This window comes from Typopeltis vanoorti, chromosome 15 (assembly GCF_054136105.1).
Source record: "Typopeltis vanoorti isolate ZY-2024b chromosome 15, IOZ_Tvanoo_1.0, whole genome shotgun sequence".
In the NCBI taxonomy this organism is placed as follows: Eukaryota; Metazoa; Arthropoda; class Arachnida; order Uropygi; family Thelyphonidae; genus Typopeltis; species Typopeltis vanoorti.
Window position 1 is genome coordinate 113138364 of NC_143563.1, and position 19179 is coordinate 113157542.

The window sequence follows — 19179 nt, forward strand, 5'->3', positions numbered from 1 at the left end:
AAAAAAAAAAATGATAATAATAAATAAATGAATAAAATAAATAAATTATTATAATTATTATTATTATTATTATGTATATTCTAAAATCAAAAATTCTGTATAATCCTTATAGTAATTACTGTAAATATTATTATTGTATGTAACTTATACTGAAACATAATAAATTGTTTTTTTTAAAAAAAAAAAAAAAAAAATTATTACTATTATACTCAAGATAACTATTGTATATATGTATGTGTAAATATTTTAGCAGTGAACAAAAATATTATTTATTTAAAAAAAAAAAATTATTATAAATTAAAAATATTAATAACTCGCCAGTATTTGTTATTCACAATTGTAATGTATTATAAATATTATGTATATATATATATATATATATATATATATATATATATATACATGTATATAAGACTATTGTTGTATCTATGTAAGTAATTTATCTGAGTCAATAAAATGTTTAAAAAAAAAAATTATTATTATTATTATTATCATAAGAGAGACCACACCAGGGAGTCAGGAACTCATTGAGGGAAGCCATACTATTCGCACCAAGTGTCTTCTTGAATTCATGCACAATAGTGGCAAACATAACAGTCAACAGCAATCTATTCCAATCACTACTCTATGAGAAAATTCGAGCCCTACCCCCCCCCCCTTCTTGACATCCTTCTCGACTTCCATGGATGCTCATGCATCCTTTCCCAATCCTCAATAAAATGAAAAATTGCATCTACTGAAATTCTGTCTAATCCTTTCATAAGTTTGAAAGCCTCAAACAAATCATCCCTCTTTCTCCTGTTGGCTACTGCCTGCAACCTACAAATTCTCAATCTGTCTTCGTAATCAGTATTCTACAATCCTGATATCATTATTGACGCTCTGGTTTGCACTCTCTTCACTGTATCAGAATCACCACGGAAACCAGGAGACCAGACCTGCGCGCAATAGTGCAAGTGAGGTCTTGCCTTATAAAGAGGCAAAATTACTTCCTTATCTTTACACGTCAAGGTTCGTTTCAGCATTACAATTATTCTCTGAATTGCATTTACAATTTTTGCTATATTACCCTTTAACTTTCTGTTTACTAAAACTCCAAGATCCCTATCCTCATCAGTTTCTTCTAGCCCACCTAATCCCACATCAATTTCCTAATCCCACCAATATAATATAACATTGGATATCTAATTCCACCAAAGTACACCACTTTACATTTATTCACATTGAAATGACAGTCATTTTCACATGCCCACAATTCCACAATTCCAGCCAATTCAAATCGTTCTACAAGTACTGCATATCAGCAGCAGCACTCCTGATTATCTACCTGTCTTTGCATCATCACCTGTCAAATCTTTCCAATGCGATTAATGTACAGATTAAATAACAATGGACCAAGGACTGATACTTGAGGCGCACCACTGGTTATGACAGAAGGAAAAGTATTTTGTATCGGATACCGCCCATACTGTGGGTTCATATTTCTTAAACAGATTAGCCCGAAGAATAGAAAAGAAGAAACTAATAATAATAAAGATGGAAAACTCACATAGAATTCTTGGTATTTAATTGTAAAATTCTAAAATCTTAAAACGAGAATCAGCACAGTGGACAAAATTATATTTGTAAGAGAGTTCACTACGGATCGCAAAGGAATTTATCTACAATATTCAAATGCTCGGAGAAGTTAGCAACGGAAAAGAATTTTGTGTAGCTAACTCACTCGCAGGTGAAAAAATAGTAGCCGTGCGGCACTTCATATAAGAGATGCCACCAGACGTGTATATCACCAAACAACTCATCCGAAGCGTAAACATGACACTTAGACTCACAGTAGTTATTCATACCAGTTCCCCAACCCTTGCGTCGAAACGTGTGATGAACAACTTCTGAACGGTAACTGTTCCGTGACAAACCTGTCATGGCATAGTTACTGCACCAAGTCCACTAATCTAAGCTCAAAATGGTCGATGGTAAACGTATGTGCACTGACTTCAAGTAATCCAGCGTTAATATGCTTAAAGATCAAAAGAAAGTGTGAAATCAGGAAAATAAAATGTAGAGGACAGCAAAGGAAATGACTGCTGATGACTCGAGCACGAAAACCCAGTATAAAATGTTAGGAGCTAAGACCTTTATGATGTGTAGAATTAACTCACAGAACTACGTATGATTCCGAATTTTTATTTGTTAGAAGTTTAGGATAACAAATCTATCAGGCACCGCTGTTACAAATAAGACTCGGCTGAGCAAAAATATCCTTTTTTAGCAAATGATAAAACTCGGTCCGATTATAATTCTAATAGTACATTCACTGTCCCCCTCCCCTCCATTAGGATCCGATGTGTAACTGATTGGTTTCAGCTTTTGAAACCAAACATATTAGAAAAGATTTTGTGCATGTGGAACTAAGTAACTTTGGTGAAATGAACTCTTTATCTCATTTTATTTGGCATTCTAATTAATATTCATAAGAATATTAATTAAAATTTTTTTCTAAAAATTTTTATATAGATATTATATTTATTTGTTTTGTAAAAAAAAAAATAAAATTTCTCACTATACAATGGGCAGTTAATTAGAGATTCCACCTCATAGGTAGGATAACTATCACTAGTAATCCATGAATAACCAATATCCATATATTGAGTAATGACTCCACGTGGTTCGTAAAACACTCTTACTAGTATTCTACCGCAAACATAATCCATCAGCTATTCTGGAGGTAGGTCCCTATCACAAACAGCTCATTCCATAACATCCCAAAATGCTCAAAGAGATCCGATTATAGGCGAATGAAAAAAAAACAATCCATTAAAGTAAACTATCACGATCATTAATAATAAATCCTGGACAACATACTGCTGAACTGGTATGTCAAAGTGGCCATAACATGCAAAGTAAACAATTAACATGAATGACTGTACTTGGTAACAATGATGTTCCGATAGGCCGCATCATTCTGCGCTCTCTACTGGAATTAAGTGGTGTTTAAAAAGAACAAGATATGCTCCAGATCATCACTACGTCTTGTAATGATTTCTATGCCCTTTTCCATCCGTCCACGTAAAATGCCAGAGTTCTCCATTCCATGTGATCTTTCTCTACCCCTGCTGTGTGCGTCGCTGACGTTGCTTTTTCCCCACAAGAAATAGCAAGATTTTTGAAACTAAGCGTGGCACCTTATCTTCGGTGATCGTCTTCTGTTATATCCTCAACCAGGGGCAGCGTTCCGATTTAGATAGATTCCTGCAATTCTTGCTTGTACTACACAGTGACTAGATTAAATCAGCAAAGTCTAATGGATTTAAGTCTGCCACTCGCACACATTCATCCAGTATTTCAAGTCACATTTCCCCAACGCTGATATGTTTTGTTTTTCATGCTACTAAGTTAAATATCATAGCAGGACAATGATTTCCTTCTGAGATTTCCTTATCCGGCTGTTGGCTGGTGACCTGCATTTAGTATAGGGGATGCCTCTAATATTATGGTGTTTCGGTCCATTATATATTTACTGAGTAGCATGTTTATTTTTGAAGATTAGAAACACATCGTATTGATCCGAATTACTTTATACAGTAATCTGATCACCTAACCTTTCCTCCCCAGTTAATGAGGGCAAATGATTCCGTAAACAATGAAGAAATAACTTACGAAACATCACAATCTTGATAGATTTTCAGTTTCCAAATTTTTCAATACACACTGATTCTGTTTCCTTTCCCTTCTTTCATACCTCATTCATAATATTTTCGGTCGTTTAATTTTATCTTTTAGTTTATTTTGATTCCATACTCAGCAAATCGTCCAATGTCATTCTTTTATAAGAAATTATGATTCATTTCTAAATTCTCCTTCCATCGAAAATATCATAATAAGTAACCTGTACATTTAATCTTACGATCATGAAGAAAAATACTGTGGCGCTTTTTGTGGTGGCATTATTTTTATTATTGTGTTTAAAAGACTTCAGTTTGTATTCCCCTTTTGAATGCGACGAACATTTATAGGAACTGTTCAACTGAAGATGAGTTAGTTGGTTTCTTGGGGCAGTAGGTTTTTTAATCCAAAAAGCAGGCCAGCGAGTTGGAAAACACAACTGAGAGACAGCTCGATATGGTGATTTAACCACCCTATCACAAATGAATAAAGTTTACCTGAAATCAGGTTAACTGGCAGTTATAGGTCACTGTTCAGTGACCTATAACTGCCAATTAAGCACGTTAAGAAATGTTGAAAATAAGACCATCGAAACCAGAACTGTATATATAAAAAAACTCGTATATATAAATAAGCACTCTCGTTTCTCCACTCGAAGCTCCATTCTTTCGTATTTCATTTAAATATATTTTTTTAAAGTAAAAACATAATAATCTGCATCTGAATAGCCTAGTCCTTTTATGCAGAAAAATGACATCTATTCAGAAATCAGAACACTGATATCACATCAGATTTCAGTGTTACTTCACAGTCTGATGCATGTTAGTTCATCTGAAAATAGCGGCAGTATTTTCAAATGAATTTTCGTAATCTTTCTTCAGAGAAAGATTGCCAAACTCTTGAAAAACTTGTTGGATATTCAGAGGTCAGTTAACCATATCTTCTCATCCAATCTTCAGACTAATCACATTAAGTAATATTCTCATTCATTCATTCCTGCTACTTCTGTCACCTGGAACAAACTTTCTCCACTCCATTTGTAAAAATTAATATTTTTTTATATTTCAAAACAAATATCAGAAATGCTGGTGTATCGCAGAATTTCAGTCTTTTGTACGTTTAAATATTGAAATAAATTAAATTAGGAACCACGCATATTTAAATTAGAAAATCAAAAATAAGCGCTGAATTTCTAACTTACACATCAGTCTGAAATGTATTCTTCAAAAGTACCTTGAACTTTGTTGAAAAAAAGTTCGAGACACTCAAAGCTACTTTAAGTCAATCGCCTCCCTGCAGTTGATGGTTTCGTAACCCATTGCTTCACTGAAAAAAATGCGCTCACTATGAAACCATGATTTTTCATGAAGATTATTTAAATTTTCAGTTACAGAAAATCAAAACAAAATCATGTCGTGATTTAAATTTCAATAGAAAATTCAGTTTAATCTGATGTTACAATTATCACAAATAATGCTATGAATAAGTTTCCGATTTCTTCAGAAAGTTACTTCAGAAAATGTTGTTTGTTTAAGTGTTGTCATAAACATTTCACACCCAGATCATCATCGAGAATAATGACAGCTGAATATGAAAAGGTAATCCTTATTAGCATATTCCATACATCCTTTTTTATTCCTTTTTTTTTTTTTTGAGTAACTTGATTGCTGACCGGTTTGGAAGTTTTAGGAATGCTGACTAAAACTAGTAACGCTGCTCATCATTCAATAGCTTCTCGAATTCTTCAGCTTAACGCTTTTAATGTATCTGTAATCACAACAGCAAACCGCTCTTCTTTATACTGAGTCAAGAAATGAAAAATATGTTGCTATAATCATAAACAGAGATTAGTGATCATCTCACTTGATTGTATTGAGAGAGATTCCACGTAACATGTTTAATTACATATTCAAGCGACGAACTATTTCCAGTTTACCTTGAGAGTTTGACCTTCGTCAGCAGTACTAATAAACAAACAGTGAGTAGGTGGCAAAAACGCAGTAATCTTGGCATGCTGTCCCTCTAGATTAGTGTTTACCAGCATAAAGAGGGCAGGTTCCCAGGGGTGTGCGAAGTTTGAAAGAATTCATAGGAAGGAAACATGTGTAATGAGAAATGTTTTACAGGTTAAAATTTGGCGTTGACATCAAGTGATAGAATAAATACTCTAAAATATTCCGGATGAATCAATCATTAAATTTCAGTTCATCTCGTGGTGGAAAAACGGGGAATGTCGAAGTCATCGCTTCGTACATGAGTTACTTCAAGTGGTGCTTTATTCTCGCCTGTCTTTGCAGGCCATTGCCTTCGCTTTGTTATTCGATCTTCTGCCTACATTAACTGTCCCTTTCTAACTCTCATTTTTTCATAGATTTCTTGCATTATTAAGTTCCACTTACAGTTTCTTGAATATAGGGAGCAATACACATAAATAGTATTAGCATAAGTTAAAGTGTGATATATATGTGTGTGTGTGTGTGTGTGTGTGTGTGTGTGTGTGTGTGTGTGTGTGTGTGTGTGTGTGTGTGTGTGTGTGTAAAGAGTTTTTTTTTTACCTTGGGTATAATATATGTTAAAGATACCAAGTTATTTTAAATATAAACCTGGTTTTTTCCTCCATTTCCCAAGTAAGCAAACAGACAAGTCAGTCAAGTTTGCGCCTGCAAGTATTGCAAGTCTAGCTGACCCTGCAGGTAGTGCAAGTCAAGGCAACTCGTGGTAAAGGGAGTATAAGCTCTGATCACTATTCTTAATATTTACCCTTAATGCAAAGCACATCTCCTGGAGGAGATGTATGATGCCATGTATTAAAGGCAAGGGGCCACTACCCAGACCGGTTTCGAATTTCATTGAGGTCTCATCAGTAAAAACTCTCTACATCTATCTCTCATCCTGAGATTTTTATTTAATAAGGTCAAAGCACCTTATGGTAACTTGTTTTGGTAAAATATTTATAAGCTCTGTATTACTTAAAATTTAGTATTTCTTAGCCTGGATCCTTAACCTACATTTTCATTGTAGATATATATGTTACGGTTAAAGTGATAAATCCGGTTATTATTAATAATTACCGGTTATTATTAATAATAACCTGATTTATATATAAGTTAAGGGGATAAAAATCCCTTATTGTTTTTCAGCCAGTAAGCGAAACTAAGATCGAAAACTACGATCTGTAACGTTTCATGCCGACGAACTGTCAGCGTATCCAAGCGTAAGTGACCACTTGGTAGTGCCACACCACGGCAACTCGTTGCAAAGGTGGTGATGAGACCTCAAAAAAGGTTGAAACCGGTCTGGGTAGTGACCTTTCCTCATAATGTAAAACAGTACTACATCTCTTAAGAGCTGTGTTTTACATTATGAGAAAATATCAAGAACAGTTCTCGTTTGCGTGCTTGGATGACTATAGCTAGGAAGTATTCAGACAAATTAATTATAGATTTACATTCGAGTGTATAGGACTAATAACATTAAAAATATTCTCAGATTTTTCTCTGTTTTATCATAACATCAGTGTAAGATTTCGGATTTATTTCACATAACGTAGTGTCTATCTGTTGAAGCATTATATGGCTCAACTGAAGACATCACACGTGATATACTTAGGTCTTTATATACTTTAAAGACTAAACTATCACATAAGCCAAACACTATTTGGCTTATATGAAGCTATTTGGCTTTCATTCACAACTTTAATAATATGTGAATAAAAATATTAATAAATAATTAAAGAATAATTCTATGATAATTCTGCTCTTTTTATGATTTTATTGTATATTTCAAAAAATGAATGTGTTCAACATTTTGTTGAACACATTCATTTTTGGAATCACTGAACTGAGTCTTTGTACTGTTGTGCAGTTTGTTATTATGATTTACATTTTCATTGTACATATATGTTACGGTTAAAGTGATAAATCAGGTTATTGTATAACTAAGATGAAAAGCCAAACGGCTATTTTTTTCTGGCGAGGTTGATATATATATAAGTTAAGGGGATAAAAATCCCTTATTGTTTTTCACCAGTAAGCGAAACTAAGATCGAAAACTACGATCTGTAACGTTTCATGCCGACGAACTGTCAGCGTATCCAAGCGTAAGTGACCACTTGGTAGTGCCACACCACGGCAACTCGTTGCAAAGGTGGAGCAAGCTCTTTCTCCTGTATTAGCAAAGTTTTACATAGAAACGTTTGAGAAGAAGGCGCCGGAAGAATACTATCTCAAACCAAAAATATGGAGGAGATGAATGCAAATGATTTCTTTTTCATTTGGAGCCAAGGACAACCATCACTTTTGGATTTGATTTTCTTTACTGTCTCTATTACCAATATAAGATTCATCCATAAATTAGAGTACAATGGTTCACTTCCGTTCTTTTTAAGAGTCCGGTAAATTAAAATTCTCTGCATTTAGAAAACCAACAAAGACGGACGGATATCTACATGTCCCATCTCATCATTCGGTACCTATGTAACTAGGCACCGTCTCTAGACTCCTTACGCACTCAGCATTCCAATGATGTAGAACTCAAATGTTTTACGACTCTTCCCTATATTAGTGCTATTTTCATAAAATGACTCGATCTTCTCAAAGAATACAAAATGAGAACAGTATCTTACACTTTCATCAGGTAAATATCACTACTTCGATTCGTTAATCCCATACACAGCATCCTGAAACATCAAGTTCAGAGAGTATGGTGTGATTGTAGGTCGCCATACTATGGGAAGACCGAAAATCTATTGAACAACGCATCGAGGTGCATGTTAGGGATACAGAATACCACAAAAGTGAAGCACTCTATTATCACGTGTGATGTCTTCAGTTGAGCCATATAATGCTTCAACAGATAGACACTACGTTATGTGAAATAAATCCGAAATCTTACACTGATGTTATGATAAAACAGAGAAAAATCTGAGAATATTTTTAATGTTATTAGTCCTATACACTCGAATGTAAATCTATAATTAATTTGTCTGAATACTTCCTAGCTATAGTCATCCAAGCACGCAAACGAGAACTCGTTTGCGTGCACAACAATGAGCGCATGCTCACGCATAATTTAAATAATTCGAATTTATTTGTTGTAGCCATGCTAATCTTTTACTCTTTGTCTGTCTGTTGATTGTACTTATTTACACCTAAAAAAAGCTTGTGTATTATTATGTCTATTCCTATTCTCCTTCTTCTTCTGGTAGAGGAAGCCCCTGTAAAGTACAGGGGGGGGGTTACCATACAGCGCCGATAAGGGACGTCGAATATGTAAAACTAAAACTAACTTCCTTATTTGGACAGTCATCGAAAGATAGAGAACACATTCATTATTCTTTCTTCACTCTATCACACTTTCAGTTCCACATTAAACTTACTGCATATTAAATTTATTATTTTGTAAAACTGATGCGAATCTATTTCTTTTATTTCTCCATCTTCATCATAGCAGTTAACCTAAGTTAATAGCACACGCCATTCCATTCCACATTTATCTAACAAGCTTATCCTTACGAACGATAATACTTAGTTCTGAAAACGAAAACACTGGCATCTCTTCTTGAATAGAGATATTACCTCCAACATTCTCTGGGATCAATACATCACTTATATATTTACAGCCGAAAAGTTTACTTTTCAATCATTAGATGTTTATTCTTAAAGATGTTTATCTTTAGGCATTTCCTTCCATTGACACTGTTCAGCTGAAACTCTTCTATGTTGACAGTTGTCGACATAGAAAATACATTATTATTATTGTTATTATTATTATTATTATTATTATTGTTGTTGTTATTATTATTATTATTATTCCGGGAAACTCCAAGGAGTCGACAGACTCATCGAGGGAAGCCTTAACATCATATCAAGAACAACTATTCGACATTTACACAGTATCTATCATACCTCGCCTTGAACTCATTCACGGTCATAGCACCCACAACACACTCTGGGAGCTTATTCCACTCATTCACCACTCTAAAAGTAAAAAACCTAGCTCTAACACCCCTGCGAACCACATTCTTGCCCAGCTTCCATGTGTGGCCCCCCCTAGTCCTCCCACCACCAGTCCTATTCTCAAAAATATCTTCTGGATTAATCTTATAGCAACGCTTCAGTAATTTGAATGTCTCAATCATATCACGCCCTTTTCCGCCTATCGACCAATTTTTGCAACCCACAAATCTTCAACCTGTTCTCATAAGGTTCATTCCACAAACCTGCTATCATCTTGGTCACTCGTCTTCAGATCCTCTCCACCTCCTCCCCATCAAAAAGAAACCCTGGCGCCCATATCTGGGCACAGTAGTCTAGATGGGGTCTTATCAAGGCTCGATACAGAGGAACAATAACTTGTTTGTCTCTGCTTGTTAAAATATTTTTCAGAAGCCAAGTGATTTGATGAGCTGATTTAGTCACTTTTGCAATGTGCCCCCTAGACTTCAATTCCCTATCCATCAACGCTCCCAAATCCTTGGCCTCATCAATTTACTGGAGTACGGTTCCACCAATGTGATATACTGTTGCTATTCTTTTCACCCCAAAATGCATAACCTTACATTTTGCCACATTAAATTGATATCCATTTTCCTTAGCCCAGTCCTCCAAACTATTCAAAGCATCCTGTAAAATTTTGACATCCTGTGCACTCACAATTGCTCTACCCAACTTTGCATCATCATCAGCAAACAAGTGAACACTTCCTCTCAGATCCTTTCCTATATCATTGATGAACAAATTGAAAAGCAGTGGTCCAAGAACAGAGCCCTGCGGCACCCCACTAGTCACAAGCCGTCTTTTGGATTCAACTCCTGAATAAACCTCTCTCTGGTATCTCTCCATCAATCACCCTCCTATCCATCTCACCAACCCTATATCCATCCCCATCTGCTCCAGTTTACTGATTAGAGTTCCATGTGGTATCCTGTCAAAGGCCTTGCCAAGGTCCTGTAGAATCACTGTAAACCCATTATTACCCTTATCCATTTCAGCCGTCACCTTGATATAAAACGTGAGCAAGTTACTGAGGCATGATCTACCCTTCACAAAACCATGTTGTCCCACATACAATATCCCATTTTCATCTATCCAATCCTGTATTCTTTTCTTGACTAATTTCTCCAAAACCTTGACAACGATTCCTGATATGCTAATCGGTGGGTAATTTACAACAGCAGTTTTGGAACCTCCTTTATGCAGTGGAACTATTTTCCCCTCTTTCCACCCCTTCAGGACTAACCCAGACCCCAGAATCAAATTAAACAAAGTGGTCAAGTGTACCGACAATTTTTTAGCCGCTTCACGTACGACACGAGCTGGTATACCATCCAATCCCACAGATGTATTGGCATTGAGGTTATGCAATAGACTACTCACCTCCACTTCATTCACCACAATTCCCCTATAATCTATTGGTTCATTCATTTCTGCAATGTCACCACCTGGATGATATATTCTTGCAAAGTGCTCACTCAGTAATTCCACTATATCAACTGATTCAGTTACCTCCCTACCATCGGCATTCTTTAAAATCATTCTGCCATATACATTTTTTTCTTTTACTTGTAACATATCGAAAAAACTGTTTAGGATTCTCTTTAGCCTGCATGGCCAATGTTCTTTCGTAATCCTTTTTTGGTTTTCTTACCACACTCGTTACCCTTCTGGCCTGCGCTTTATACCGTTCATGTGCCTGCCGGTCACCTTTCTCCTTAAATTCTCTCCATAGTTGTTTCTTTTTTTGCAGCTCAAGCTTAATGGTGTTATTCATCCATTTAATCCCTACTTGATTTATTATTCGGACTCTAGGTATACAGTCAGCCATTGCTTCATGCAAACACATCTTAACTGCCTCCCATGCACTCCACGTCTAGCCCTTGCAGTTGTACATGCCATGGCATTGAACCAATCAAACTCCTAAACTTGTCATACTTACCAACCCGATAATTCCACATGTACCCTGTCTTAATTGTAAATTCCACACCTTTAGCCACCTCCCAAGTCAAGACCCTACATATTTGACATATTTCCCAAAATATGCCAAATTCCTCTTTAAATATATACTTTACTCTGATAACGACGTTATACTTATGATCAAGCATTTTCCAACAATAATTATCACTGAACGAAGGTATATAACAGTTTAGTTTTAAGTTCAAGAAATCACGAATTCCTTTTGTATTAAGTAGATTTTAGGCCTGATATTATGAACTTATAGCAACTGAGTAACCATTTTCCAAATGTCCTGTCCTTTTACTTTCAGTAGCCGTGTACCTGATTACATATTGCAGTACCACAGTACTCGCGGAATTTATATACATTCCTTTGAACCAACCAATAATTTCTAATAACTAAGCAATTTATCCACTGCGAAGGTCAAATAGTTGTAGGAGGCCGGCGTTGTCCCATTATTTAAAAACTGCAAATATCCCACACGTGGTGTTCCACTTCATGTCCTTATTCGCAATATTTACGTAACACCCCACAAAGACGGCTTTGAAACTCGACTAAAACTCAAGAAAGTGTAGTAGTTTTGATTAACAGGAATTTTGATTAACCCATTTGGTCATTAAATGGCACAAAATAATCAAATCCGTTGAAAACTATATTCAAGAACAGCTAAAGATATGATTATACAAAAACTAAAAATCGAACACAGTTTTATGTTAATACTGACATAGAAAGAAATGCTGGAAAGCAGCATGAGATCTTCTTCTATTTTTGTCTTTTCACATTCTATAGGCTGTGTGTGTCTATATGGGAGAAAATCACGAACGATCGAGGAAGAAGAGGAGCCTCGGTCATTTTCCTCAAAAGAATTCGATTTCCGCCAAGAAAAGGAGAACTGAGATGCGATACCCGACTCATCACGCCAGTTCATTGCAAACTCTATCGAGCGATTTAAAATACGATGACTAGTGGATAATATCGAAACTCGGCTTACTGAGTCGCTTAACAAAGGAACATCAGTATAATTCTATAATTCAAACTCCGAGCTAAGCATTTAGATTCGTAGGCAGAGCGTCAGCTAACAATAAGACTACCAGATATCTTTCGTGATACTGCATACAGAGTATGAAGTGATGCCTGCAAGAAATAACCTGACAGGCAAAAGCGAAGGGTCTTCTTCGAAAAGAAAGAACTCGTATAAGGTCACGATATGTTCAAAGCTAATTTTGAAGTTTGTAACACTGCATCTGATAAATGCAGTGCTACGAACAACAACTAGTTCGCAACAAATAGCTCACACAAATTATTCTTCTGCTGTCTAGATCACGTCTCAACTGATTAACTAAAGAAACTGACACTGCATAAACTCAGTTATCAATTTTGATGTTATTTCGTACACATGAATGCGTGTACGAAATAACCGTTTCGATCCTGAAATCATTAGGAAATAATAAGTCTTCATAAGAAATGATAAGTCTTCTAAAATCAACAAAGGAATAATCATCAACAGTACCAATGAGCTTCACAGTAATTAGATATCATAAAACAATCACTATGCATATTCTGTTAGTTGAAAAAGTCGTATAAAAGTTCCTGATATTTGAACGATATTCGAATCCGCGTAAACAGATATTAATAACAGGCAAATAATAGGACAACCGGCCTCCCACAACTATTTGATCTTTGTAGACAGGTGGATAAATTGCTTAGTTATTTCACCATTCTTGCAAGTGCACTAAGAAGGCGTCTCTAAAAGTATCATATCCTTCAAGTATATCATGATGTGACAGAAAGCATTGGTTAAAAAAAATTAAGACTAGACAGCTCTTCATATTAGAGAAACTTAGGTTTCAAGAAGCAAATTTTTCTTTGCCTTTGCATGGGCAAAATAAGTGAAATTTTCTTTTAATCAGTAATAAAATTGCAAACTTATTTCTGGTTTATATATTTATAAACAAAGTTATATAAAACTAAAGTGAAACGTTTTTCCCAAAATTAAAATATGTTTAAAATACTAAGAACCCGCTATACAAAGGGAAAATATACTAAAGTTATAATAGTTATATATATATATATATATATATATATATATATATATATATATTTGAATTTATTTTGTTAACATTATCTTGCTCCATTGGCCTCAGACATTCATTTATTACTTTGCAATCAGGTGCTACAACACAGATAAAAAAAAAATCGATACCCAAGGAAAATCAACATACTAAAGATATTAGTCTAGGGTTAGAAATATAATCACCAGCCAAGGAAAAATATATCACAAAAAATTAAAATGAGAAAAAAAAGTGTAAAGCCTTCTTGGAGGGTGTTTCTTGTGCAGGTAGATTTTTATGTAAACCTTTTAAAAACAATTGAAGAAATGTTACAGATGCCTTAATGTGGTATTACAATACAGTTATTAGAATTTTTCCTGAACGAAAAATAAAGCATGAAATGAGTTCATTACCTGAGAGCGGACAAAAGTGTTTTGTCACGTGTGCTCCAAAGAATGCTGTAATTTGTGTGTCGCATTTCTGAAAGAAAACAATTAGAATAAAGATTAATGCGGAAAACATGAAGAAACAGAAAAAAATACACAACACACAAACAGTCAATGACAGAAACGATATGACTTTGAATTCAAGAATGATTGAGGGGAAATATTTATTGAGCACTAAATGGAACAACCTTCGAGCTCTTCTTTTTGTATTTTTTTTATCTTTTTCGAACTGTCGAAGAACTAAAGGCTATGAAGCCAGTGTATTATGTCTGTTAACTGCGCGTTAACAGCCTACGATGAGACCTAATAATTCATCTTCAGCTGGAAACCGCTTCTAAAGGTTCCTCGCTTCCTGAACGGGATTCGAACCTGAATCTTTCCAAATGAAGTTCAACCATTGTTTTTCGTTTTCCCTGACTACGCTACAGTAGCGCTATAGATATAGCTTTCAACAAACATAAAAATAATTCCTCAGATTCTTCTACGGATTATTTTCACACTATTGCAGCACACTATTTGTGCTCCATCAGTCTTCGAAAATGATTTCTGACATATTGAGACTATTTTGCGCGTTGACTTTCGCATACGAATTCTTTTTTAGTGTCTGAAAATATTCAGCTAGAATTTTGGAAATTTACTTATTCTGATCTGATGGACTGCTCTCCTATGTTTCCGTCATAGATGTTTCTAAGGCTTGTGGAGAAAAATTCAAATAACACGTGAATCATTAACATATGTTAACCCCGATACACGCTTAAAAGTTCCACTAAGTGCTTCCTTAACAACGTCAGCAACGATGATGCTCTTTGGCTGGAACGGAAGACGAGTTAGTAGGTGTCTCGAGGAGGTGGCGGAGTTTTTCATCCTGGAACGGAGAGTTTATCATCCTGAAAAATAGACACACACACACACACACACACACACACACACACACACACACACACACACACACACACACACACACACACACAGAGAGAGAGACAGAAAACAGGCATGAAAAGTCAACAGTCTTTAGAGGTAGGATTAACGTGTCTATCAATATCAGAGTTAAAGTTAAGAAGCCACATGCCTTGGCTCTAACAGGCCATTGAGCCTGACTTTATTTCATGAATTTCTTACCATGAAAATAACATCATTTAATGACTTTTTAATGAAGACATCTAAATGTTTACTTCGATCAAGCTAGTGGATTGCACGGGAAAGTCTGAAGACAAATTCCACGCAGCATTTAAAATGCTGCGATAATGCTGGGATGCGGATTGTTATAAGGCGTTTTCTATCAAATTCATAATACGTTTACTTTCTCCCCCTCCACACGCACACACACACACACACACGCACACGCAACGAAGTCATTTAATTTCAAGAATTTCTGTTAAATTGAACTACAAATATTTCCATTTATTTCTCAAACTAAACGCCGTTGTCTTTCACTTTTGCGGAAAAAAGAAATAAATAAGATATTTTTCCTACATATCGAAAGAGTATGTTGGACAATAATTTAAACATCTTTTCTGAAGATGTTTTAAGAGACGTATTTCCTTTTCTTTGTATACCCAGACTATAAAAGAAGTTGTCTATAAAAGAAAATTCGGCAGACAAAAAAACCGGAAACGACTTAGTGAGAGACTGTTTATAATCTCATCTTGCACCATCTAAAAATGCAACACACGTCCACCACCTGATACACACTCTGGCGAGTAGTTCTTTCCTGAAAGCGTAACATGTGGAGACCCAGGGCCACTCCATCCATCCATATGGAAATGCACGCACTCCTTCAATCTAGTGTGGAATGTAAGCAGCCAACCAGGTCCTACTGATAACGCGCCCTCTGCACAGGTAAACTAGACGCTAGAGGTTTACGAAATGCAATTTTCATTTCCCTACTCGTTTCTCGTACGGATGCCCTTAGGCAATACGAGGTGAACGAAACGTCTGTTACTAGAGGAGAGCAGCGTGTTGTGGTCTCCTTACGAGGTTGTCCCAGCATAACGACGACGGAAAAGTTGGACAACTTCGGATATGTAGTCAAAAGGTAGGTGACTTTCCTTTGCGTTTTATTTTTCTTTCTCAAAACTCCTTATTCTTAATAAAGTAAGGTGAGTGAGCGACAGATAGATATTATAGCTGCTTGATGATGAATGCAGCAAACTAATATTGAACTTTGATGTTTGTCTACTTTTAACTTTCACTCGAATTTAGTTTCACGGAGATAAGAGATATTATTTAATGAAGAAGTATTTGAATTGTAGCCTAGTCGTATTCTACAGAACTGGAAGATAGAGTAAATCAACTGATATTACACAAGAAAGAATCACTTCAGTATTTTATTCATTTTGTGATTTTCATATTCATGGTGCGATCTTGGAGATGCTGCCCAGTGAAAGATGCGTAGTTTTCGGATGCGAATGGTACTGCTATTCTGGCATACAGAAAGATACCGATTTCCAGTAAAATAATTTAATGGGTCAATGCAGAATAAAGATTTTTTTGTTCAAAATATCATAAGTTCCGTGGCTGTGCTCTATAAGCTTGTGAAATTTTGTTTTAACAGTGGAAAGCTTCAGTGTGTGTCTCTTATACAGCAAAACAGATTAAACGAAAAGAACTAATTAAAATCAAATTAAGTTATCGTAAAATTAAACAAATGGAAAATAAATTCGGTTGTCCTTGTTCCTTTCTATACAGTAAAGATATGCCTAACATAATCAGTTAAGAAATAAGCAGCAGCTCTTTGCTTTAACATTTCAGCTTTCAAACGGATCTCATTTGATTGCTACGGATACTGATTACACTGCAGAGCAGAACAATATCATCGATGATTTGCGCTATGAGGAATTATTTCCTTCACCCTAATCGTGTCTCTTCTGCACCGCTTAAGTACTACATTATCTTAACTGCTAATTGAGCACAAAGTTGTAGCAAAAGTGGCAATTTTTTTAAGAAAAAAGAAACTGCTATAAAATAAACTGTTGAGAATACTAAAGCTGAAGTTCCTTTAATAAATGATGGTTAATGAAATTAAACGATCTTCAGATGGTTGTTTAATATTTAATTAAACGATCAACTAATTAGGCAAATTGCAGTAGGCGTTTGGAATAACTTAGAAATATTCTTTCAGATTATATTAGTGGTGATACAACTAGTAACAGAAGCCACATGCGTGCGTGCATCAGATCAGAGTCGAAAACGTGAAAAGTCCGGCGCCTACTATTTGGAATGTTTCATATTCAAAAGAAACTGGTACAAATTCATTATTTTTCTATAATTGACCCGCTAACAGTAGCGCAGCGAGAATAGCGGATGTTAAATTGAAATTCGTCCTATATGGCGCATTAATCCACGAATTAAAAATGTTAGATGGCAGTCATCAGGAAAGCACTTGATGCAATTAAATATCTAATTCACTCAAGTTCTTTTATTTACTTGACGGCAAAAACTACATAAGGATACAGAAAAAGAGTTCTGATTCAGTTTTTAAATTCGAATACAATTTGTATTCGGTATAATACTCGATAGAAAGCCCTTCTCTAATGTGCATATTAGAGAAAAATTAACCGGTTTATTCAATACCTAATTTAATGTTTATGGAGTTTCTTGGCACTGTTTTTCGAATATTTTCTTATTTATAAATACAATTGTGATAATGTTCAGTAAAATGTATTGTTTTAGAATTTGTTATATCTTTATCCTTTTAAATTTTTATAAAATTTTAAACTATTGAAAAACATATTAAAATAGCCACATTAAGATTTTTATTTTAAACTTAGATATTTACACTTTTCTTCATTTGGAGCCTTAGACAGTTGCTTGTGTAGTTTGAGCGATAAATACGACAAAAACTACTCTTCAAAGGCGATAAGACAGTCGTTACTCATATCATCTCTTCTTGTTAATAATCCTTACAGAATTAGACATAAAAGCTGTTTTATGTCACAGTTTTCGCTATCCAATGGCCTAAATATTGGTTATATGACAAAAATGCTGAATGATTACTTGAACATAATGTCCATTTATGGACTAATTTATTTACGTAAATAAAAAATGTGAAAGCTAAAACTTTAAAACATCCCGTGTGTACAAACTAAATCAAGAAAAGTTAGGTAATATCCAACTGTTGTGTATGTCTGAGAGGCAAAAAGAAAGAAAGAAAGAGATCGTTTCTCTATTTTTCTGAAAGAGCACATCACGTTCAGTGAAAAGAATCATCCGGATATTACGCAGTAATGATGCGTTACAGTATAAGGTAGAGGTCATACAACTCCATGGAGTGAACAACAGCGAATAATCGTATTGCAATGTAGGTCCTGAAGTTAAAAAACAATAAATTAATTAATTAATGTGTTCACGTTAAATTAATTTAAAAGACGTAAAGTTGACTAAGATAAAAATCATAGTCTGAATAATTGAATTTTTCAAAAATATCATGAAAATTACTTATAAATTTAAAAATACATATGAATTAGTAAATGAACCTGGCTCCCCTCGCATGAGACCTGCTAACTCACCCTTCAGCTGAAAATCCTTTATAAGGGTTCCTCGTTTTCATCCTCCTTTGAATCCGCCGGACGTGATTCAAATCCGAGTCATTCGACAGAACAGCAAATATCTCAACATGCTGCTGATCGCATTACGGAAGCGAATGCAAAAGAGGATTCAGAATAATTCCATTAATACGTGCGATATTTATTTTTCGATTTTTTTCTTTAGTGGTATCTCTGGGCTTCTATTCTTCTATTTTTCGATTCTTTAGACGTTTTTTTTTTAATTTAATGTCCAGAAGAGATTCGGTAAGAACATGCTGCGATGGATGCAGAGTACGGTAAATGTATATAACAAGGTGACACACACTCTCTCTCTCTCTCTCTCTCTCTCTCTCTCTCTCTCTCTCTCTCTCTCTCTCTCCTCCCCATCCAGGAAGGTAGAATGACTGTAAACAAACCGTGCACAGCTAGAAGAGAACTGTTGATAGGAAGTTAATAATAATGAGCCTTAATCATGTACTGATATCTCCGTATCTTGCACACTCCTGGAGGGCAGAGTATATAAGGAATCTGATTTTATTAT

The 19179-nt window shown here is 35.1% G+C and overlaps 1 protein-coding gene across 1 annotated transcript in view; it reads left to right on the forward strand.

The window, feature by feature from the left end:
* Window positions 1-16110: 16110 nt before the first annotated feature.
* LOC150099083 (uncharacterized) overlaps window positions 16111-19179 on the forward strand; it is a 31079-nt gene continuing 28010 nt past the window's right edge. The window contains exon 1 of the mRNA XM_090405354.1: window positions 16111-16147. The gene's annotated coding sequence lies outside the window, so the exon portion shown is untranslated. The remainder of the gene's footprint in view (window positions 16148-19179) is intronic.